Source organism: Manis javanica, chromosome 17, assembly GCF_040802235.1.
Source record: "Manis javanica isolate MJ-LG chromosome 17, MJ_LKY, whole genome shotgun sequence".
Taxonomy (NCBI): Eukaryota; Metazoa; Chordata; class Mammalia; order Pholidota; family Manidae; genus Manis; species Manis javanica.
Genome location: NC_133172.1, coordinates 28,553,487 through 28,578,225, shown reverse-complemented (window position 1 = coordinate 28,578,225; position 24,739 = coordinate 28,553,487). Strand labels below are relative to the sequence as shown.

General features: G+C 36.8%; 1 protein-coding gene across 1 annotated transcript in view; it reads left to right on the top strand.

Annotated features, from left to right (window-relative positions):
• Positions 1-24,739, top strand: part of ITFG1 (integrin alpha FG-GAP repeat containing 1) — a 321,361-nt gene that overhangs the window by 77,123 nt on the left and 219,499 nt on the right. The window lies entirely within an intron of this gene.

The following is a 24,739-nucleotide window of genomic DNA, read 5'->3' as shown; positions in this document are numbered from 1 at the left end:
TTTCTGAAACATAAGAAGTCTTTTACCAGGAGACTGGTATGACATTTAGTAGCAGATTATGTTGCATGGTTTGATATTTCTTCACACCTGCTTTCTGAATATAGATATGCTCTTAATCTGATATCTAGGATCACATACTGCTGACGATAGACACAAAACAATAATATTGTATTTTCTGTATAAGTGGACATTTTTGAAACTCAGCTTTTTTGACAACATTTTGAAATTAAATATTTTTGTTAATAGAACTCTAGAGTAGAAACTTCATTTTAAAACTATTTGGTTCCCTTAGACACTCAGCTCTTACTGACTATATAATAATGAAAATAAAATTATATGTTTTCCTTCTATTGTACAATACTTTCCATGTGTTAATATATGCCAAGCAATGATTCTTAATCACCTAAAGATTACTTTCAGTCTTTGTCAATAACTGATGGAATGATGCTGGTATTCTGTTATTAGTTTACTTTTCATGGGTTTAGATTGTAATACAGACTTTTAAATCAGTCTTGTTTGCCTGGGACGTCATCTGAATCAGAAAAGATCTGCTGTGTCTTTTAATCTGAATGACAGTTTATGGTATCCCCAAACCATGTATATTATCCCAGTAAACTTAAATGATTGTTGTAGCTCATGATATTTTTAATACCCAATGTAATGAATGCACAAGTAACTTAAATTGTTTGAGCTATAATCTAGTATATTCAGTGTAAACTAAGTCAGTTTCTTTCCATTATAGTTGGTTTACTAGGGACTCTAAGTCTATTAAGTGTTATGGACCTTGAAACTTATATTGGTGCACTTAAGGAAAACATAAAATTAACATTCAACTTAAGTCATTTAAAAATGTTTCGGCCAAAATGTTTATCTTTCTCTTAGTAGAAATTGTCTGTAATCATAATGGACTCTTATATCATAATGTACAGTTGACCCATGAGTAACATGGATTTGATCTGGGTGGGTCCACTTATAGACAAAATTTTTTTCAGTGAGTAAATTGGAAAGCAGTTTGGAGATTTGCAACAACTTGAAAAAACATTTTCTTTCCTCTTAACCTACTTTATTGTAAGAGTACAGTATTAGTACATGTAACATATAAAATAACTGTTAATTCACTGTTTTATGTTGTTGGTAAGGTTCCTGGTCAACAGTAAGCTCTTAGTTGTTAGCTTTTGGGACAATCCAAAGTTATATGCAGATTTTCAGTTGTTCAAGGATCAATTGTATATTGTCATGCAAAACAAAAAAGTTTAAAAGGAAATACTCAGTTGTACTATTCTTACCCTTAGCCTAAAACCAAGAGAGCTAATTTTCCACTGTTGTTTTTTGAAAGCTTGGCTGAAATCATGGAGTAAGAAAGAACTTTAATTTTTAATGATTGGAGATCACATTTTCATGGAGGTTGAATGCCTTGAGAGTATTTGAGGGTATTTGAAAATGCTTTTAGTATCCATGCTTAGAATACAAAGTGATTATGATTAACACATGGGGTAAAAAGCTAAAAGCATACAGGATAACTTTTTACAAATTAAGAGATCATCTTCTGTTTAGGTTTGTTGTTTTTTTTTTTTTTACTTAAGGTGAAATAGAATTTTGTTTCTGAAATAAACTTTAAAGTGGAATTAGCCTATGTTAGTGACTCATGACAGATTTTAAAACAAAGCTATCAGGAGGACAGAGTAAGCTGAGGCAGAGTGTACTTTGACTCCCAAGAGTTGCAAGCTATCAGCTGACATTTAAAGTTTATAATATTTTCCAATCAATTCAGTATGCCACATACACACACACCCTTTTAGTTTTTCCTTAAAAACACTTAGGGTATAAACTACTAAACATAATACGATGAATTGTTAAAGCCTGCTGCTAAGTAAGTCCTTTCCATTGCTCACAGAAGCATTTCTATTACTACTAGAATAAATAGTAATTCCAGTGTACATACCAAACTACATAAGATGTTCAATATCCCAAATGATAAATCCTAGTCCATGTTTATAATTGACCACTCAATTTACCAAAAGAGACTTAAATTATAAGCTCTATTTTAAAATGACACTGAACTGTTAATATGTTATGGTTACCCATAGCTTTATTAATCCGCAAAACATTAAACAGCCAAATATTTGATGAAGTTTGTTATAATTCATTGGTCTACTAACTTTTCATTTATGATGACCATAAAGTCACTCTTTTTTTATATTTTTAAATTTTAAATTTTTTTATTATGCACATAACATAAAAATTTACCTAGTCATTAGTATTAAATATGCTCATAATGTCCTGCCATCACCAACATTCTTCTCTATACGTCTTACCATCTTGTAAAACTGAAATTCTGTACACATTAAATAATAATTTCTCATTATCTTCTTCTCCCAGACCCTGGTAACTACCATTCTACTTTATATCTTTATGATTTTGACTATTCTAAGTTCCTCATATTAGTGGAATTATAAAATATTTGCCTTTTTTGTGACTGGCTTATTTCACTTACCATCATGTCCTTAAGGTTTATCCACATTGTAGCATATGCCACAATTCTCTTCCTATTTAAGGCTGAATAATATTCCATTATGTATGTATATACCACATGTTGCTTACCCACTCATCTGTTGATGGATACTTATATTGCTTTCAAGTTTTAGGTATTGTGGACAATGCTGCTATGGATATGCAACAAATATCTCTTGGAGACAGACCCTCCCTTCAAGTTTTTGAGTATATGCCCAGCAATAGAATTGCTGATCACATGGTACTCCTGTTTTTCATATTTTGAGGAACCACCATCACAGCAGCTTTACCATTTATCCTTCCTACCAACAGTGCACAAGGGTTCCAATATTTGTTCCACATACCAACATTTGTTCATAGTGGCCATCGTAATGGTATAAGGTGGTATATCATTATAGTTTTTATCTGCCTTTCTCTAATGATTAGTGATGTTGAGCATCATTTTATATACTTATTGGCCATTTGCATATCTTCTTGGGAGAAACATATATTCAAGTCCTTTGCCCATTTTTTTAATCAAGTTGTTTCTGTTCTTGCTGAGTTTTGGATTTTTCTGTATATATAGAATATTACTCTCTTATCAGATGCATGATTTGAAAATATTTTCTCCTGTGAAGTGCCCTTGTGCTCTGTTGATATTCTCTTCTGGTACAAAATATATTTTTAGTTTTTTATGAAGTCCAGTTTGTCTGTTGTTTCTTACCTGTGCCTTTGGTGTTCTATCCAAGAAATTGCCAGATCCAATGTCATGAAGCTTTTGCCCTATTTTTTGTTGGAAGAGTTTTAAACTTTTGGGTCTTACATTTAAGTCTTCAATCCATTTTGAATTAGTTTTTATATATTGTTGAGATAAGGATCCAACTTTCATCCTTTTGCTGTGGATATATAGTTGTCTCAGTGCCACTTGTTGAAAATACTTGTCATTTCCCCATTGACTGGTCTCAGAACCCTTTTCAGAAATCATGACATGTATATGAGGGTTTATTTCTAGGCTCTCTTTCCTATTGGTTGATATAGTTGTCTTTATGCTAGTAACACATTGTTCAGATTACCAGAGCCTTCTAGTAAGCTTTAAATCAGGAAGTATATGAGTCCTCCAGCTGTGTTCTTTTTCAAGATTGTTTTAACTACTTGGATCCTTTGATATTCCCTATGAATTTTAGGATGGGTTTTTCTATTTCTGCAGAAAATGACATTGAAATTATGTTAGGGATTGTGTTTAGGTCACTTTGGGTAGTATTGGTTAATTCCTAAGTTTTCATTCATTTTGATTCTTTTGTAAATAATGTTTATTTCCTATTTGGATTACTCATTGTTATTGTGTAGAAATGCAATTGATTTTTGCCTGTTAATTTTGTATACCTCTACTTTGCTGAATTTATTAATTCTGACAATTTTTTGTGGACTCTTAGTGTTTTCTACATATAAGGTGATATGAACTACAAAGACAGATAATCTTACTTCTACCTTTCCAGTTTAGATGTCTTTTTTTTCCTTGCCTAATTGCTCCAGCTTGAACTTCCAGTCCTATGTTGAATAGAAGTAGGGATGGTGGTCATCCTTTCTTTGTTCTTGATATTAGAGGAGAACTTTTCAGTCTTTCACCATCAAGTATAATTGCTGTGTGTTTTTTATATCCAACTTTTATTATGTTGAAGTAGTTTCCTTCTATTCTGAGTTTGTCAAGTGTTTTTTTAATCATAAATTGGTATTGAATTTTGTCAAATGCTTTTTCTGCATCAGTTGAGATGATTGTGTTTTTTTCCTTCATTCTGTCAATGTGGTATATATTGATAAACTTGCAGATGTTAAACCATCTTTTAAATCCCATTTGGTCATAGTGTATACATTAGTATGCTGCTGAATTCAATTTGCTATTATTTTCTTGAGGACTTTTCCATCAGTGTTCATAAGGAATATTAGTTTGTAGTTATTTTTTTTGTACTGTCTTTGTCCAGCTTTGATATCAGAGTAATAATGCTGGCCTCATAGAATAAGTTTGAAAATGTTTCCTCCTCTTTGATTATTTTTGAAAAGTTGGAGGAAGATTAGATTAGTTTTACTTTAAATGTTTAAAACTTAGTTACCAGTGGAGCCATCAGATCCATTTTGTTATATTCTTTGGAGATTTTTTATTATTCATTCTAACTCATTGCTAGTTGTAGGTCTATTCAGGTTTTCTATTTCATCATGATTTAGGTTCATAGTACTCTCTTATAATCCTTTTTCTTTCCTTAGTACCAGTAGTAATGTTTCCATGATTATTTCTGATTTTAGTAATATGTACCTTCTCTCTTGTCTCTTAGTCCATCTACATAAAGGTTTGTCAATTCTGTTGATCTCAAAAAAATAACTTTTGGTTTCATTGCTGTTCTCTTTTTATTCCCTGTTTATCTCTAGTTTGATCTTTATTATTTCTTTCCTTCTGATAGCTTTGAAATTTGCTTTTCTTTTTCTAGTTCTTTTAATTGCAGAGTATTGATTTGAGATTATTCTTGTTTTTTTTTTTTTGAGAGGGCATCTCTCATATTTATTAATCAAATGGTTGTTAACAACAATAAAATTCAGTATAGGGGGGTCAATACTCAATGTACAATTATTAATCCATCTCAAGCCTAATTCTCATCAGTCTCCAATCTTCTGAAGCATAACGAACAAGTTCTTACATGGTGAACAAATTCTTACATAGTGAATAAATTCTTACATGGTGAACAGTACAAGGGCATTCATCACAGAAACTTTCGGTTTTGATCATGCATTATGACCTATAAACAATCAGGTCAGATATGAATATTTGATTTTTGTGCTTGATTTATATGTTGATCCCACATTTCTCCTATTATTATTATTATTTTTATTTTTAATAAAATGCTGAAGTGGGAGGTAGATGCAAGATAAAGGTAGAAAACATAGTTTAGTGCTGTAAGAGGGCAAATGTAGATGATCAGATGATCAGGTGTGTGCCTATGGACTAAGTATTAATCCAAGCTAGACAAGGGCAGCAAGACATCCACGGATGCAGAAGATTTCTCTCAAAGAAGTGGGGGTGAGGTTCTGAGCCTCACCTCTGTTGGTCCCCAAATTCTCACCTGATGGCCCCCCTGCGACTGTGCCTGTCTTAGGTTGTTCCTCCCTTGAGGAATCTTACCCGTCTCTGGCTAACCAGTCATCTTCCGGGGCCATACAAGGAAATGTAAAGTTGGTAAGTGAGAGAGAAGCCATATTGTTTGCAAAGGTTAGCTTTTTACTTCTTTGCAGATTTATGCCCTGTGGCTTCTATGCCCAGCACTTGTCTCGAGGTATCTTTACCACCTGGAGGAATTATGATACTCGGTAAATTCGATATGAGGCACGAATTCTATTTAAGGGTTGTAATTAGGAAGGAAGAAGAAAAGCTATAGATGTAGCATATGGAAGGAAACATGGGAGGATTGATTATTTCTTTGACATATCTTCTTGTAGAGTATCTTAAGTATGTATACATTTTAAACTACTAACTAATTTGTACACACATATTAACATAATAGGAATACGGTGACATAAACAAAGCAAATCTATAATTACCATCCATCTGCAGTGAAGCCAAGAAAACTATTTAGGCAACCTAGGCATTTGTGAAAATTTGTCTATGATATGATGGATATTGTCCAACTGTACTTGAACAGTCTGAGAGAAATCAGACAAATTAAAGCAGCCCATTTCTGGGATCTGTTCACCTCCCATATGTCCTTTTAAGCGTAGATAGTCTATAGTCATAAGATTTTGGAGTGCTACAACTTGCACCCCTCCCGACTCCTGGTTGAGTTCCAACCATACAGATACGGTCAAATTCGTTGTCTCACTGTATGCACATGCCAGCCTAGACATCTCCCTCCTCATTCCTATGGCAAGTCCAGGAGACGGTGGGCTGGATGCAGCCACAACCGCAGCATCGTCCGGATCCCTGTGGAGGCTTTTTGATGATCATCCCCCGGCACAAGTCCTCCAGAGAGTGCTGATGACAGAAGCTCCTCCTCATATCGTATCTTAGTTCATTTTCTGGGTATCCAAGCTAGGCCTTGATCTTCTGCATAGAAACAAACAGACCCTTTGCCCACACGTTGACATGCCATCTATACCACTGTGCAGAACTCATTGGAGGTCAGCACACAGTAACTGCTTTTTTTTTTTTTTTAATTAAGAGAAAGGAATATTATCAGAAAAGAGTACCTCCATAGCTGATCATCTGACACCCTTTAAGTGATCAACATTAAGGATATTTAAAGCATGCGTTGATCTTTGATTTACCAATAGTTTTATCCTGTCAAGGAGTAATCCCCCTTTTCTTTCTTTCTTTCTTTCTTTTTTTTTTAATTTTTAATCTACACTTACATGAAGAATACTATGTTTACTATGCTCTCGCCTATATCAGGTCCCCCCTAACAACCACATTACGGTTACTGTCCATCAGCTTAGCAAAATGTTGTAGAGTCACTACTTGTCCTTTCTGTGTTGTGCAGCCCACCCTCCCCTTTCTCCCCCCCCCATGCATGCTAATCTTAATACCCCCCTTCTTCTTCCCCCCCCTATCCCTCCTTGCCCACCCATCCTCCCCAGTTCCTTTCCCTTTGGTACCTGTTAGTCCATTTTTGGGTTCTGTAATTCCGCTGCTGTTTTGTTCCTTCAGTTTTTCCTTTGTTCCTATACTCCTCAGATGAGTGAAATCATTTGGTATTTCTCTTTCTCCGCTTGGCTTATTTCACTGAGCATAATACTCTCCAGCTCCATCCATGTTGCTGCAAATGGTTGGATTTTTCCACTTCTTATGGCTGAGTAGTATTCCATTGTCTATATGTACCATATCTTCTTTATCCATTCATCTACCGATGGACATTTAGGTTGCTTCCAATTCTTGGCTATTGTAAATAGTGCTGCGATAAACATAGGGGTGCATCTGTCTTTCTCAAACTTGATTGCTGTGTTCTTAGGGTAAATTCCTAGGAGTGGAATTCCTGGGTCAAATGGTAGGTCTATTTTGAGCATTTTGATGAACCTCCATACTGCTTTCCACAATGGTTGAACCAATTTACATTCCCACCAGCAGTGTAGGAGGGTTCCCCTTTCTCCACAGCCTCGCCAACATTTGTTGTTGTTTGTCTTTTGGATGGCAGCTATCCTTACTGGTGTGAGGTGATACCTCATTGTAGTTTTAATTTGCATTTCTCTGATGACAAGCGATGTGGAGCATCTTTTCATGTGTCTCTTGGCCATCTGTATTTCTTTTTTGGAGAACTGTCTGTTCAGTTCCTCTGCCCATTTTTTAATTGGGTTATTTGTTTTTTGTTTGTTGAGGCGTGTGAGCTCTTTATATATTCTGGACGTCAAGCCTTTATCGGATGTGTCATTTTCAAATATATTCTCCCATACTGTAGGGTTCCTTTTTGTTCTATTGATGGTGTCTTTCGCTGTACAGAAGCTTTTCAGCTTAATGTAGTCCCACTTGCTCATTTTTGCTGTTGTTTTCCTTGCCCGGGGAGATATGTTCAAGAACAGGTCACTCATGTTTATGTCTAAGAGGTTTTTGCCTATGTTTTTTTCCAATAGTTTAATGGTTTCATGACTTACATTCAGGTCTTTGATCCATTTTGAGTTTACCTTTGTATATGGGGTTAGACAATGGTCCAGATTCATTCTCCTACATGTAGCTGTCCAGTTTTGCAAGCACCATCTGTTGAAGAGACTGTCATTTTGCCATTGTATGTCCATGGCTCCTTTATCAAATATTAATTGACCATATATGTTTGCGTTAATTTCTGGGGTCTCTAATCTGTTCCACTGGTCTGTGGCTCTGTTCTTGTGCCAGTACCAAATTGTCTTGATTACTATGGCTTTGTAGTAGAGCTTGAAGTTGGGGAGTGAGACCCCCCTACTTTATTCAGGATTGCTTTGGCTATTCGGGGTCTTTGGTGTTTCCATATGAATTTTTGAATTATTTGTTCCAATTCATTGAAGAATGTTGCTGGTAATTTGAGAGGGATTGCATCAAATCTGTATATTGCTTTGGGCAGGATGGCCATTTTGACGATATTAATTCTTCCTAGCCATGAGCACGGGATGAGTTTCCATTTATTAGTGTCCCCTTTAATTTCTCTTAAGAGTGACTTGTAGTTTTCAGAGTATAAGTCTTTCACTTCTTTGGTTAGGTTTATTCCTAGGTATTTTATTCTTTTTGATGCAATGGTGAATGGAATTGTTTTCCTGATTTCTCTTTCTATTGATTCGTTGTTAGTGTATAGGAAAGCTACAGATTTCTGTGTGTTAATTTTGTATCCTGCAACTTTGCTGTATTCCGATATCAGTTCTAGTAGTTTTGGAGTGGAGTCTTTTGGGTTTTTTATGTACAGTATCATATCATCTGCAAATAGTGACAGTTTAACTTCTTCTTTACCAATCTGGATTCCTTGTATTTCTTTGTTTTGTCTGATTGCCGTGGCTAGGACCTCCAGAACTACGTTAAATAACAGTGGGGAGAATGGGCATCCCTGTCTGGTTCCCGATCTCAGAGAAAATGCTTTCAGCTTCTCGCTGTTCAGTATAATGCTGGCTGTGGGTTTATCATATATGTCCTTTATTATGTTGAGTTACTTGCCCTCTATTCCCATTTTGCTGAGAGTTTTTATCATGAATGGATGTTGAATTTTGTCAAATGCTTTTTCAGCATCTATGGAGATGATCATGTGGTTTTTCTCTTTCTTTTTATTGATGTGGTGGATGATGTTGATGGATTTTCGAATGTTGTACCATCCTTGCATCCCTGGGATGAACCCCACTTGGTCATGGTGTATAATCCTTTTGATATACTGTTGAATTCTGTTTGCTAATATTTTATTGAGTATTTTTGCGTCTACATTCATCAGGGATATTGGTCTGTAATTTTCTTTTTTGGTGGGGTCTTTGCCTGGTTTTGGTATTAGGGTGATGTAGGCCTCATAGAATGAGTTTGGGAGTATTCCCTCTTCTTCTATTTTTTGGAACACTTTAAGGAGAATGGGTATTATGTCTTCTCTGTGTGTCTGATAAAATTCCAAGGTAAATCCATCTGGCTCCAGGGTTTTGTTCTTGGGTAGTTTTTTGATTATTGTTTCAGTTTCTTTGCTCATAATTGGTTTGTTTAACTTTTGTGTTTCTTCCTTGGTCAGTCTTGGGAGGTTGTATTTTTCTAGGAAGTTGTCCATTTCTTCTAGGTTTTCCAGCTTGTTGGCATATAGGTTTTCATAGTAGTCTTTAATAATTTGTATTTCTGTGGAGTCTGTCATAATTTTTCCATTCTCATTTCTGATTATGTTGATTTGTGTTGACTCTCTTTTTCTCTTAATAAGTTGGGCTAGAGGCTTATCTATTTGGTTTATTTTCTCGAAGAACCAGCTCTTGGTTTCGTTGATTTTTGCTATTGTTTTATTCTTCTCAATTTTGTTTATTTCTTCTCTGATCTTTATTATGTCCCTCTTTCTGCTGACTTTAGTCCTCATTTGTTCTTCTTTTTCCAGTTTTAATAATTGTGATGTTAGACTATTCATTTGGGGTTGTTCTTCCTTCTTCAAGTGTGCCTGGATTGCTATATACTTTCCTCTTAAGACTGCTTTCGCTGCATCCCACAGAAGTTTGGGCTTAGTGTTGTTGTTGTCCTTTGTTTCTATATATTCCTTGATCTCTATTTTGATTTGTTCATTGATCCATTGATTATTTAGTAGCATGTTGTTAAGCCTTCATGTGTTTGTGAGCCTTTTTGTTTTCTTTGTAGAATTTATTTCTACTTTCATACCTTTGTGGTCTGAAAAATTGGTTGGTAAAATTTCAATATTTTGGAATTTACTGAGACTCTTTTTGTGAGCTAGTATGTGGTCTATTCTGGAGAATGTTCCATGTGCACTTGAGAAGAATGTATATCCTGTTGCTTTTGGATGTAGAGTTCTATAGATGTCTATTAGTTCCATCTGTTCTAGTGTGTTGTTCAGTGCCTGTGTGTCTTTACTTATTTTCTGCCCGGTGGATCTATCCTTTGGGGTGAGTGGTGTGTTGAAGTCTCCTACAATGAATGCATTGCAGTCTATTTCCCTCTTTAGTTCTGTTAGTATTTGCTTCACATATGCTGGTGCTCCTGTATTGGGTGCATATATATTTAGAATGGTTATATCCTCTTGTTGGACTGAGCCCTTTATCATTATGTAGTGTCCTTCTCTATCTCTTGTTACTTTCTTTGTTTTGAAGTCTATTTTCTCTGATATTAGTACTGCAACCCCTGCTTTCTTCTCACTGTTGTTTGCCTGAAATATGTTTTTCCATCCCTTGACTTTTAGTCTATGCTTATCTTTGGGTTTAAGGTGAGTTTCTTGTAAGCCACATATAGATGGCTCTTGCTTTTTTATCCATTCTATTACTCTATGTCTTTTGATTGGTGCATTAAGTCCATTTACATTTAGGGTGACTATTGAGAGATATGTACTTATTGCCATTACAGGCTTTAGATTCATGGTTACCAAAGGTTCAGGGTTAGCTTCTTTAGTATCTTACTGCCTAACTTAGCTCGCTTATTGAACTGTTATATACACTGTCTGGAGATTCTTTTCTTCTCTCCCTTCTTATTCCTCCTCTTCCATTCTTCATATGTTGTGTGTTTTGTTCTGTGCTCTTTTTAGGGGTGCTCCCATCTAGAGCAGTCCCTGTAGGATGCCCTGTAGAGGTGGTTTGTGGGAAGCAAATTCCCTCAGCTTTTGCTTGTCTGGGAATTGTTTAATCCCGCCATCATATTTAAATGATAGTCGTGCTGGATACAGTATCCTTGGTTCAAGGCCCTTCTGTTTCATTGCATTAAGTATATCATGCCATTCTCTTCTGGCCTATAGGGTTTCTGTCGAGAAGTCTGATGTTAGCCTGATGGGTTTTCCTTTATAGTGACCTTTTTCTCTCTAGCTGCGTTTAAAACTCTTTCCTTGTCCTTGATCCTTGCCATTTTAATTACTATGTGTCTTGGTGTTGTCCTCCTTGGATCCTTTCTGTTGGGAGTTCTGTGTAATTCCATGGTCTGTTCGATTATTTCCTCCCCCAGTTTGGGGAAGTTTTCAGCAATTATTTCTTCAAAGAGACTTTCTATCCCTTTTCCTCTTTCTTCTTCTTCTGGTATCCCTGTAATACAAATATTATTCCTTTTGGCTTGGTCACATATTTCTCTTAGTGTTGTTTCATTCCTGGAGATCCTTTTATCTCTCTCTATGTCAGCTTCTATACGTTCCTGTTCTCTGGCTTCTATTCCTTCAATGGCCTCTTGCATCTTATCCATTCTGCTTATAAATCCTTCCAGGGATTGTTTCACTTCTGTGATCTCCTTCCTGACATCTGTGATCTCCTTCCAGACTTCATCCCACTGCTCTTGCATTTTTCTCTGCATCTCATCCCACTGCTCTTGCATTTTTCTCTGCATCTCATCCCATTGCTCTTGCATTTTTCTCTGCATCTCTGTCAGCATGTTCATGATTTTTATTTTGAATTCTTTTTCAGGAGGACTAGTTAGGTCTGTCTCCCTCTCAGGTGTTGTCTCTGTGATCTTTGTCTGCCTGTAGTTTTGCTTTTTCATGGTTATAGAGATAGTTTGCAGATCTGGTACAAGTGACCGCTGGAAGAGCTTCCCTTCTTGTTGGTTTGTGGCCTTCTCCTGGGAGAATAGCGACCTCTAGTGGCTTTTGCTGGGCAGCTGTGCGCAGACAGGGCTTCTGCTTCCTGCCCAGTTGCTATGGGGTTTATCTCCACTGTTGCTGTGGGCTTGGCCTGGCTGGGGCTGTTCCTCCAAAATGGTGGAGCCCCGTTGTAGGGGTAGCGGCCGGGAGGCTATTTATCTCCGTAAGGGGCCTCTGTGCTCCCTGCTGCCCAGGGGGTTAGAGTGCCCAGAGATCCCCAGATTCCCTGCCTCTGGTCTAAGTGACCTGTCCTGCCCCTTTAAGACTTCCAAAAAGCACTCTCCAAACCAAAACAACAACAGCAACAATGAGAGAGGGAACAGAAAGAAAAAAAAAGGAAAAAACACGCGATTTTTTTTTTTTTTTTTTTATCCTCAGGTGCCGGTCCCAGGCACCCGCTCACTGGTCCTGCTGCCCTGTCTCTCTAGCACCAGGGTCCCTGTCCTTTCAAGGCTTCCAAAAAGCACCCACCCACTGGTCCCGCAGGGAAAGAACGCTCGATATTCTTTGTCCTCAGGTGCTGGTCCCAGGCACCCGCTCACCATTCCCGCCGCCCTGCCTCCCTAGCACCGGGGTTCCTGTCCCTTTAATGCATCCAATAAGCACTCTCCAAAGAGAGAGAAAAAAAGGGAGGGGAAAAACGCACGATTTCCTCCGTCCTCAGGTGCCGGTCTTAGGCACCCGCCCACCGGTCCCGCAGGTGAAAACGTGGGGTATTCTTTGTCCTCAGGCGCCGGTCCCAGGCACCCGCTCACCAGTCCCGCCACCCTGCCTCCCTAGCACCAGGGTCCCTGTCCCTTTAAGGCTTCCAAAAAGCACTCGCCAAAAAGAGAAAAAAAAATAGGGAAAAACGCGCGATTTCCTCCGTCCTCAGGCGCCGGTCTCAGGCACCTGCCCGCCGGTCCCGCAGGGAGAAACACGGGACATTCTTTGTCTTCAGGCGCCGGTCCCAGGCACTTGCTCACCGGTCCCGCCACCCTGCCTCCCTAGCAACGGGGGCCCGTCACTTTAAGGCTTCCAAAAATCACTCGCCAAAAAAAAAACCGCTCCGTTTTCTTTCCACCCGCCGGGAGCCGGGTGGAGGGGCGCTCGGGTCCCGCCGGGCCGGGGCTTGTATCCTACCCCCTTCGCAAGGCGCTGGGTTCTTGCAGGTCTGGATGTTGTCCTGTGTCCTGTGGTCTCTATTTTAGGAAGATTTTTCTTTGTTATATTTTCATAGCTCTATGTGTTTTGGGGAGGAGATTTCCACTGCTCTACTCACGCCGCCATCCTGCCATTCTTGTTTTTTAATATTTATAGCAATAAATTTCCCTTATAGCACTGTTTTCTGCTGTATCCTATAAGTTCTATAATGTTGTGTTTTGTTATCATTCATTCTCAGTATTTCCTAGGAAATACTTGTTTGATCCCTCATTTCAAGAGTGTGTTTAATTTTCACAAGTTTGTGAGTTTTCTAGTTTCATATGATCTGTTCTAGAAAATGTCCCATGTGCACATGAAAAGAATGTGTATGCTGCCATTGTTGGGTAGTGTGTTCTGTTAATACCTGTTAGATCCAGGTGGTTTATTTTGTTAAGTCCTCTATTTCCTTTGTTCTCTCTGGTTCTGTCCATTATTGATAATAGGGTTTTGAAGTCTCCACTATTTTTGTAGAACTATTTCTCCCTTCAATTCTGTCTGTTTTACTTCATATTTTGAAATATGAGATACTTCATATTTTATTTCATGTTTTGCTTTTCTGCATTAGGTGCATGTGTGTTTATAATTGTTATACTGCCTTGCTGTATTAAATATCTTATTAATAGTAATGTCCATCTTTCTCTCCTGTAGACTTCTTTTGATATAAAATCTATTTTGTCTAATACTAGTGTAGGCACCATTATCCAGTTTTGATTTCTCTTTGCTTACAATATCTTTTTCTGTCCTTTTTCTTTAAATCCATTTGTGACTTAGGTTCTGAAGTAAGTCTCTTGTAGACACATATAGTTGGAACATGTATTTTTATCATTCCACCAACCTCCACCTTTTGATTGGGCAATTTAGTCTATTTATGTTTAAAGTTATTATTGATAAAGAGGAACTTACTTCCATCATTTTGCTATTTGTTTTCTATATGAATTACAGCATTTTTATTGCTAATATCCTAAATTACTTTTATCTTTAATTGATTTTTTTGTAATGAAATGTTTAGTTCCTTTCTCATTTCCTTTTGTGTATATTCTGTATCTGTTCTCTTTTGGTTGCCGTGGGGATTACTTTTAACCTCCTAAAGTTATAATGCTTTAATTTGAATTTACACCAGCTTTACCTCAGAAACAAAGGCTATTATTCCTTTACTGCTCAACCTGAGAGGTTGTCGATATCACAAATTTAAATCTTTATTCATTGTGACCAAAAAAATTAATTAACAATTCTTTTAAACTCATTAGTCTCTTAAATAAGTAGAAAACAAAATGTATTGTTACAAAACAAAATTATAGTAATACTAGCTTTTAGAAAAATATTTTAAACAATGTATTACTCTCTTACATCATGTAGAAAAGAGTAAGTTACAATACTAACTTTTATAATTGCCCGTAGATTTACCTTTATTGAGATCTTTATTTCAACATATGGCTTCAAGTTACTGTCTAGGGTCCTTTCATTTCACCCTGCCAGACTCCCTTCACTATTTATTTCAGGGTAGGTCTAATGGTCATGAACTCTCCCTTAGCTTTTGTTTACCTGGGAATGTCATAATTCCTCCCTTACTGTTGAAGGACAGGTTTGCTGGATTTAGGATTCTTGGTCTATGGTTTTTTTCTTTTAGCATTTTTAACATATAGGCCTGCTGCCTTCTGGCCACCAATGTTTCTGATGATAAATCTGCTTTTAATATTATTGAGGATCCTTCGTATGTGATGAATTGCTTTCAAAATTCTCTCTTTGTCTCTTGAAAATTTTTATTATGTTTCAGTGCATTCTCTTTGAATTCATCTTTTTTGGAGTTTACTGAGTGTTGGATACATATATTAAAGTCTTCCATCAAATTTGGAAGTTTTCAGCCATTTTTTCTTAAAATATTCTCTCTGCCCCTTTTCTCTTCTAAGACTCCTGCAGTATCCCACAAGTCCCTTAGGCTTCCTTAATTTGTCTTCAGTCTTTTTTCTGTGTTCTTCGAACTCAGTAATTTCCAGTGCCCTTATCTTCAAGTTTGGTGATTTTTCTCTTCTGCCTTCTCATATCTGCCTTTGAATTGCCTCTAGTGATGTTTTCATCTCAGTTATTATACTTTTTGGCTCAAAAATTTCTCTGTGGTTTCTTTTTAGGTTTTCTGTTTATTTCTGCACATCTTTAGTTCTTTGATGATCTTTAAGATAGTTGTTTGAAGGTATTTGTCTAGTAGATCTGCTATCAGCTCTTTTTCAGGAACAGTTTATTTTATTCCTTTGAATGGGCTATACTTACCTTTTTCTTTGTATTCATTGTGATCTTCTTAGTGAACACTGGACATCTGAATCTACTAATGCGGAAATTTTTGAAATCAGATTTCCCATCTTCCCCAGGGCTTGCTGTTTTTTTTGTTACTGCTTTTGTTGTAGACTCTGTTTATGCCAGGGATCAACCTGAGGTGTAAACTTAAGGTCTTCTCAGGTGTTTTCTGGACCCATGCATTTCCTGGGCATGTGCACTCATTTTCTAATTTTCCCCATACATGCAGTTGCATTTTAACGTCCTAGTCCTTAATGTCTGTCTCCTAAATGGGGAAAAAGAAAAATGGAGAGTGCAAAGGACACCAGCCTTCAAATCCACTAAAAGTCACTTCAGCTGGAGGCAAAGAAGTTACATCAAGGCAGGAGGTGCAGCAACAATAGCCACCCTCCTCTTTGTCTGCACCTCTGTGACAAGAAGTAGCAATCAGATACCAGAGAATTGGTATCTGGATATTTGTAAGACAGGGTCCTTTTTCCTACCCCAGCTTCTGTAAACTGTGTTGATGCTGCTTCAGGAACATGTGCACAGTTGCCTCCATGGAGATCCAAAAGATGGGTAGCTGATAAGAGCTGCAACAGACCAAAATTAACTCCAATTTACCATCCAAACCTTCTCCTGAAAAGTTGGAAGCCTTCGGTAGACTACAGAGTTCCAAATAATTTGATCAGACTTGTCAGTGCAATTGTTGTCTTGGTGGGGAGACAAATTCTTGGTGCTGCTACTCCACCACCTTCCCAGGACATCTCCCTTAAAATCACTCTTAACTGAAAAAAACTGAAAAAGATCAGTCCTGTATGCACTGAAGAAAAGCCAAATTTGCCTGTTGCTTCTTTGCCACTCATACTTGTAAGATCTCCAGTCTACCAATGACCCTTCCTTGAGCTCCCAGAACACTTCAACACCAGTATAGCTATTTGGATAATGTATTGTGTATGCTGTATATCATGACATGATTGGTTAACTAATTATGTTAGAGTAAGAGGCTCAGGCATCCTCAAGTATGATGTCAGATCATTAGGTGGAAGTATCCTTGGCTGTTGTTAAAGATTCAGGAAACTCTGGAGACCAAGTGACCTTACTTCCTCCTGAGCATTTAAGCTCCAGTTATCCTAAAATGACAGGTCCACCACTTTCTAGCTCTGCATCTCTTTACATATTATTTCTTTTCCCTCTGGTTGGCTGACATTTCTCCTCAGAGGTTATAGCTTTAGACGTGTGCATAGTCTCCCTGGGATGACAATGATTTTAATAGGGCTTTCTTCATTTCTTTCCCTGATCACTCTCAGCTATTACACTGTACTAATTGCCAGCTGATTATTATTTTTAACAGTACCTTGGGACATAAATTTCTCCACAGCCAAAAAGATTAAGTTTGGACTCCTTTGCAGGTTAGTTTTTTTTAGGTCAGTGCTTTAGGTTGCTTAGACCCCAAGAAGTCTCTTCTTATTTCTTTTTTCTCTAGTTCTCTCTGGTAAGCTGTCCACTCTCTAGTTTAGGTTGTTTCCTTCATGAAGCTGACAGCCTCCTCTTAATTGCTTTCCCTCCACTGGTTTTGAGTGTACTCTTAGGCTTAAACTTGCCCCATTTATGTTTCAAATAAAATCAGTTCCTTAGACAAGAGCTTTGGAACTCTGTGTTACAGCCTGCCTCTCCTCCTAAGCAAAATCTCTGAACTATGGCCCCAGAGCTGGGAGCCTTGGGAGCCAGGACAATAATATACTCTCTGAGTGACAAATCTGCTTTAGCAGCAAAGTACAGGGTGAGGGGTATAGCTTCTGATCTTTTTGGCTTGGCTTTCCAGTGTCGAGCCAACACCCTGCAAGTGAGCTGGGATGCCGGTGACTAGAGCCCCACTATGTTCAGAGTGCTGTGCCTGAGGTAGATCCTCCACCCTGTGAGTGGAGGCTGAGTTGAAGAAGGGATTCCCTGGCATCTCAGGTACACTGGCTTGGAATTTACATGTTAGAATTACAACATGTTGCTGAGGGAGATGAGAAATGCTGATACCTGCTCCTCCCAGGTACATAAAATAACCTTTCCCCCTAGAGGAATAGATTGGTATAAACAGACACTCACTATTCTTACTGAATTTTAGTACATTTTCTTGAAAATTTTTTCTTCATTTGCCATAGGCTCTTAAAATAATTTCCAGAGGCATTAAATGATTTTCCTTAATGTTTTCCCTCAATTATGCTTGTTTTTCTGGGGAGCAGGTCTGTGGCACTAACTCCTCATATTACCATTCCAGAAATGGAACTTCTGCCCTTGGTGGGCATTTGCCAACCTAAAATTAGACCATCATAATGCCAAATGGTTTTTATGTAAACCTATGGCCTTGAGTTTTGTTGTTCTCTTTTTCTGGTGGGACTTTTTCAGGATGAAGGATTATAATGGATGCTAACATGAGACTATTCTGCATGTTAAAGATTTCCTATTAATTATATATGATATATTTGCAAAGCATCATTATAACATTCCTCTTTGTCTTAACAGGCCATTTCTTTCTTATTTTTGGTACAGTGTTTTAATTAGTTTTTCAGTTTTAAGTGATGAAATTCCAATTCTCATCTAAGGCCCTTTGACATTAAAAAGAAAGATTAAATCTCTGCTTATTGAAGTGAGCACTCTTAATATGACCTTATAACATTCTACTGTTAAAACAAGCAGAGAAGACAGAGTTAAAACAAGATTAATTAGAGATTTATTAGTCACATATGGTTTACTATTTGCATTACAACTGCCTACTTTCCATATCATTAAAGATGTGCTTTTGAAGTTAACGTTACGTTTCTTAAATTATTTCATGTAGCTATTTGAAAGAAACCTTTAGTGCATTTAATATACTTACTTTTCACAGTTAATCATTACTATACTTGTTTCTGCTTCAGAAGAAATTTGTATTTATGATTTCACATGTGAAGTATAAGGATTACTTTAATCAAAGTCCATAATCTTAAGGAAATTAATTAGTTCTCAGAATTATCATGAACTCTTTTAATATCACAGCTAGAATTTGGACAGCTGAAATGGGTGTATGAGCATTTTTGTAGTTGTCAAGTGCTCAGTGTACATATTACATTAATAAGATAAGGTTTATTTAATATTTATTTTTGAATGAGTTAGAGGTCATGAGTATGTCTCATTATTTTAATAAGTTGCTTTAACTTGAAGTTTCTTGATGATCTGTTTGTTTTTAACTTATTCCATATATAAAGAGCTTTATATGATGTCAAGTGTCACATGTTGGTATTGTTAGCATTTCACTGGTATATCATAACTTCTAAAACTAATTACCTGTGAAGTTTCTCACACAAATGTCACCTTTTCAGTGAAGCCCTCCCCAAATTTATCCAAGTAGTGAGTATCTTTGCCAACTCAGTTCCCATCATATGCATTCATAATTCTAGCAAAACTGTTGCCATGTGGTATTTGTTTCCCCATCCTTCTCCTCCAGGGACAGAAAGTTCCTAAAAGGCAAGGATCATGCTTCATTTGTGTTTATCTAACCTAATTGAGTGCCAAGCACATAGGGGGTGCTTGGGGGTGCTTTAAAGATGTTAAATGAGTGGGTTGATATGATTTGAAAGAAATCTTAAAAATCATTTAATCTAACCACATCATTTTATAGGCAAGGAAATGAAGCCCAGAGAAGTTAATGCTTTGCTTTACTTTTTCCAAGTTACCGGAATTTATTACATTTATAACATTTTATCACTACACTGCTCTAGATTCAGCTAAAATATTCACTTCCGGTATGTTCCAGAAAGGATGCATAGAATCCATATAGATGGATTATCTTATTACTACCAGCTACTGTTACTCTAGTCACAGAAAGTTCCTCTCTAGTGCTTAGAAAGGAAAATGAGACCACTTAACGAAGACGGTATGCAAATGAAAAGTTAGAGAGGACACGGCAGAATTGCCCACTGTTAGAGTATACTTTTGAGTGACTATGTACTTAAATAATTTTAAATAACTCATTTGTATTGTTAACTGTCCTACCCTTGGATTTACAAGAGAACTAATCTGCTAAACTCTGCTAAGCATATGAATTGTATTTCGTAGGTCACTGTGACATACTTATCAGAGAGACCAATAGGTTTTAATCACCAGTTTTAGAGCATTCATCACCTTGGTTGAATTGTGCCCCTTTTGAATTGTGCCCCTTAAGAAATAAATAACTTTCAGGTTTAATTTGATTTTAAATGTGTAGCCACTATTTTTGTGAGCAAAATTGGGAGTTGTTCTCTAACTCACACCTCCTGAGTAAAAGCCCATCATGTAGCAAAAATTAAGAATTCTGTTAAAAATGAAACAACTAAGGAGACAGAATTGCATAAAAGATATATTTGTGGGGAAAGTCCTTTAACATCAGTATAGACTGACAGTCTTTTTATAGGAAATAAGTACTGAGAAATCCAACGTGTCATGTTTCAGCCGCCAAAAGAAACATTTTTGGATAGTAGAGCTTCTATAGGCAATTGTTGAATAATTAGCAAGTATGACATCTTTATAAACTTGTAAATGAGACATACGTGGATATGATAAGAAAGGATACAGATTTGGGAATGAAAGGGACTAATGGAAGTAGGTAATGTGTAAACCAAATGGATACAGACTGACTTAAGTGCCCTAAGAAAAAACTTCAGGCCAAATGCAGTTCTGAAATTTCTATTATGAAACATTTATTCAAGTAAATTTACCTCAATAAGAGTTGATGGAAAATCTGAAAATCTTAGTGGTGACTAATGCCAAGTTCCTCTTCTCCAGTTCTCTCCAACATATTAAGTGTCATCATCTCTAATGAATTCTTTACCTTCTGGAACGTAGAGGACTCTTTGAAAAGATGGAGTATTGCCTCATATTGGACTTTTGAATTAAAGTTTCTGTTAACCAATAGAAACATTACAAGATTGAAAATATTAAAACTGCAAACTCTCTCAGATTTCTAAAGATCCTGCCCTCATAGGAATAGAAGAAATGTGTGACTTCAACTGAGATATGCAGTTAACACTAGAATCAAAATAATTGCTAAGCCTTTGAAGATCATTAATTCTACCATAGTTACCTTGATTATATTTCCCTTAAAAATATAATATACAAATTATGAAAAATAAATTCCCTGTGATAAAAATATAGAAATTAAAGTATAACCATTCCTTATTTGTTAATAATCCTCATCAAATGAAAATTATAAACCCTCTTCAACATTCATTTGCAGGGCAGTTAACAGACTCCCATCATCATTGCTGCCAGCAACCTAATACCTGGAATTTATTGTTTTCCACTGAGGTATTCATATTCATACATGGTATCAAATAAACCCAACCTTTTTTTTTTTCTTGCAACAAAAGCACTTCTGATAATGAGCTGACTGATGAGGGAAGGCAGGGTGAAAGTATGTTTGTTCTTTACCCAGCATTAAGGCCTTTATGTAGTAATGTGTGCCTGTGTTCCAGAGTGTGGTGTCTGAGACTGTGTCTTATGTACACTCTCTTAAGGGAGAGGTCATCACAACTCTCTGCCAAGTATAGTGAAGAGGGTCATTTTTTTTACCTATTGTTTCAGGATTGGAAAGAGAAAGAAAGGAAAGGAAAGTTTAGATAAAAGGTTATTAACTTAAAAAGTGAACTTTAAAATTATTCCTAGAAATTAAGATTTCTTCTGAAGAATACTGTCTTGTAAATTGGGACCTATTCAAACAGGTTCCTCACATCATCTAACTAAATTAGTGCACCTGTACAAAGTATTATTTGGCAGTATTATTAGATATAAGGAACATAGGGAGTAGGGTTGGTTCTCTGCAAACAAATACATAACCAAAGCAGCAGTCTATCAGAGGTTTCACTTAACTACCTGTGGTTCATATTAAGTCTGTGTACATGTTTTAATTTATTTTTATTTTTATTTTTTTTCCCAAGCTGCTTAAAATATTCTGAATTAGATCTCAATGTTTACAAGTATAATTTCTCATATTTCAAAACATATTTCCTTACTATAACAATTTCCTAGAGCTCGTTAGCTGCTTTCCTTTTTGGTCACTGATAAGGTCATTTCAGTTAATCTGAGTACCCTATTTCCTATCTCATCCATCCTGAGACCCTTAATCAGTCTGAGTCCCCTGTGTTTTACTGTTTTTTTTTTTTAGAGGGGATCTCTCATATTTATTGATCAAATGGTTGTTAACAACAATAAAATCCTGTATAGGGGACTCAGTGCACAATCATTAATCAACCACAAGCCTAATTCTCAACAGTCTCCAATCTTCTGAAGTGTAATGAACAAGGTCTTACATGGTGAACAAATTCTTACATAGTGAATAAGGTTTTACATGGTGAACAGTGCAAGGGCAGTCATCACAGAAACTTTCAGTTTTGATCATGCATTATGAACTATAAAAAATCAGGTCAAATATGAATATTCATTTGACTTTTATACTTGATTAATATGTGAATCCCACATTTCTCCCTTATTATTATTATTATTATTATTATTATTATTATTATTATTATTAATAAAATGCTGAAGTGGTAGGTAGATGCAAGATAAAGGTAGAAAACATAGTTTAGTGCTGTAAGAGGGCAAATGTAGATGATCAGGTGTGTGCCTATAGACTAAGTATTAATCCAAGCTAGACAAGGGCAACAAAACATCCACGGATGCAGAAGATTTCTCTCAAAACAGGGGGGGTGAGGTTCTAAGCCTCACCTCTGTTGATCCCCAATTTCTCACCTGATGGCCCCCCTGCGACTGTGCCTGTCTTAGGTTGTTCCTCCCTTGAGGAATCTTACCCATCTCTGGCTAACCAGTCATCTTCCGGGGCCATACAGGGAAATGTAAAGTTGGTAAGTGAGAGAGAAGCAATATTCTTTAAAAAGGTTAGCTTTTTACTTATTTGCAGATTTATGCCCTATGGCTTCTATGCCCAGCATTTCTCTTGAGGTATCTTTACCACTAGGAAGAATTATGATACTCGGTAATTTCAATATGAGGCATGAATTCTACTTAAGGGTTGTAATTAGGAAGGAAGAAGAAAAGCTATAGAAGTAGCAGACAGAAGAAAACATGGGAAAATTGATTATTTCTTTGACATATCTTCTTGTAGAGTAACATAAGCATGTATAGGTTTTAAACTACTAATTAAATTGTGTACACACATTAACATAATAGGAATACAGCTACATAACCAAAGCAGACCTACAATTACCAGCCATCTCCAGTGAAACCAAAAAAACCAGTTAGGCACCCTAGGCATTTGTGAAAACTTATCAATGATATGATGGATATTGTCTAACTGAATTTGAATAGTTTGAGAAAAATCAGACAAGTTAAAACAACACATTCCTGGGAACTGTTCACATCCCATGTGTTCTTTTAACAGTAGATAGTCTATAGTCGCATGATTTTGGAGCACTGCAACTTGCACTTCTCCTAATTCTTGGTTGAGTTCCGACACTATAGATCCAGTCAAATTTGTTGTTTTACTGGATGCACAGGCCAGCTTAGATATCTCCTTCTTCATTCCAATGGCAAGTCCAGGAACCGGTGGGATGAATGCAGCTACAACTGCAGCAGCTCCAGGGTCTTTGTTGATGTTTTTTGATGATCATCTTCTGGAATGACTCTTCCAGAGAATGTTGATGTTGGAAGTTCTTCTTCATATCATATCTTAATTCATTTACTGTGTAGCCAAATTAGGCTTTGATCCTGTGTAGAAACACAAACAAACCCTTTGCCCACACTTTGATATGTCCTTTATACCATTGTGAAGAACTTACTGGCGATCACCACACAGGGACTGATATTTTTTTTTTTAAGAGAAAGGAATATTATCAGAAAAATGTATTTCCATAGCTGATCATCTGACACCTTTTAAATGATCAAAATTAAGGATATTTAAAGCATGCATTAGTCCTTGATTTACAGTTAGTTTTATCCTATCAGGGAGTAATTCCCTTTTTCTTTTTTTTTTTTTTTTTATCATTAATCTGCAATTACTTGAAGAATATTATGTTTACTAGGCTCTCCCCTATACCAGGTCCCCCCCCACAAACCCCTTTACAGACACTGTCCATCAGCATAGCAAAATGTTGTAGAATCACTACTTGTCTTCTCTGTGTTGGACAGCCCTCCCTTTTCTCCCCCCCATTATGCATGCTAATCATAATACCCCCTATCTTCTTCCCCCTCCTTATCCCTCCCTACCCACCCATCCTCCACAGTCCATTTCCCTTTGGTACTTGTTAGTCCATACTTGAGTTCTGTGATTCTGCTGCTGTTTTGTTCCTTCAGTTTTTCCTTTGTTCTTATACTCCACAGATGAGTGAAATCATTTGGTATTTCTCTTTCTCCGCTGGCTTATTTCACTGAGCATAATACCCTCTAGCTCCATCCATGTTGTTCCAAGTGGTAGGATTTGTTTTCTTCTTATGGCTGAATAATATTCCATTGTGTATATGTACCACATCTTCTTTATCCATTCATCTACTGATGGACACTTAGGTTGCTTCCAATTCTTGGCTATTGTAAATAGTACTGCGATAAACAGGCGTGCATCTGTCTTTTTCAAACTTGAGTGCTGCGTTCTTATGGTAAATTCCTAGGAGTGGAATTCCTGCGTCAAATGGTAAGTCTATTTTGAGCATTTTGAGGAACCTCCATAAAGCTTTCCACAATGGTTGAACTAATTTACATTCCCACCAGCAGTGTAGGAAGGTTCCCCTTTCTCCACAACCTTGCCAACATTTGTTATCGTTTGTCTTTTGGATGTATCCTTACTGGTGTGAGGTGATACCTCATTGTAGTTTTAATTTGCATTTCTCTGATAATTAGCGATGTGGAGCATCTTTACATGTGTCTGTTAGCCATCTGTATTTCTTTTTTGGAGAACTGTCTGTTCAATTCTTCTGCCTATTTTTTAATTGGATTAGTTGTTTTTTGTTTGTTGAGGTGGGTGAGCTCTTTATATATTTTGGACTCAAGCCTTTATCGGATCTGTCATTTACAAATATATTTTCCCATTCTGTAGGGTACCTTTTTGTTCT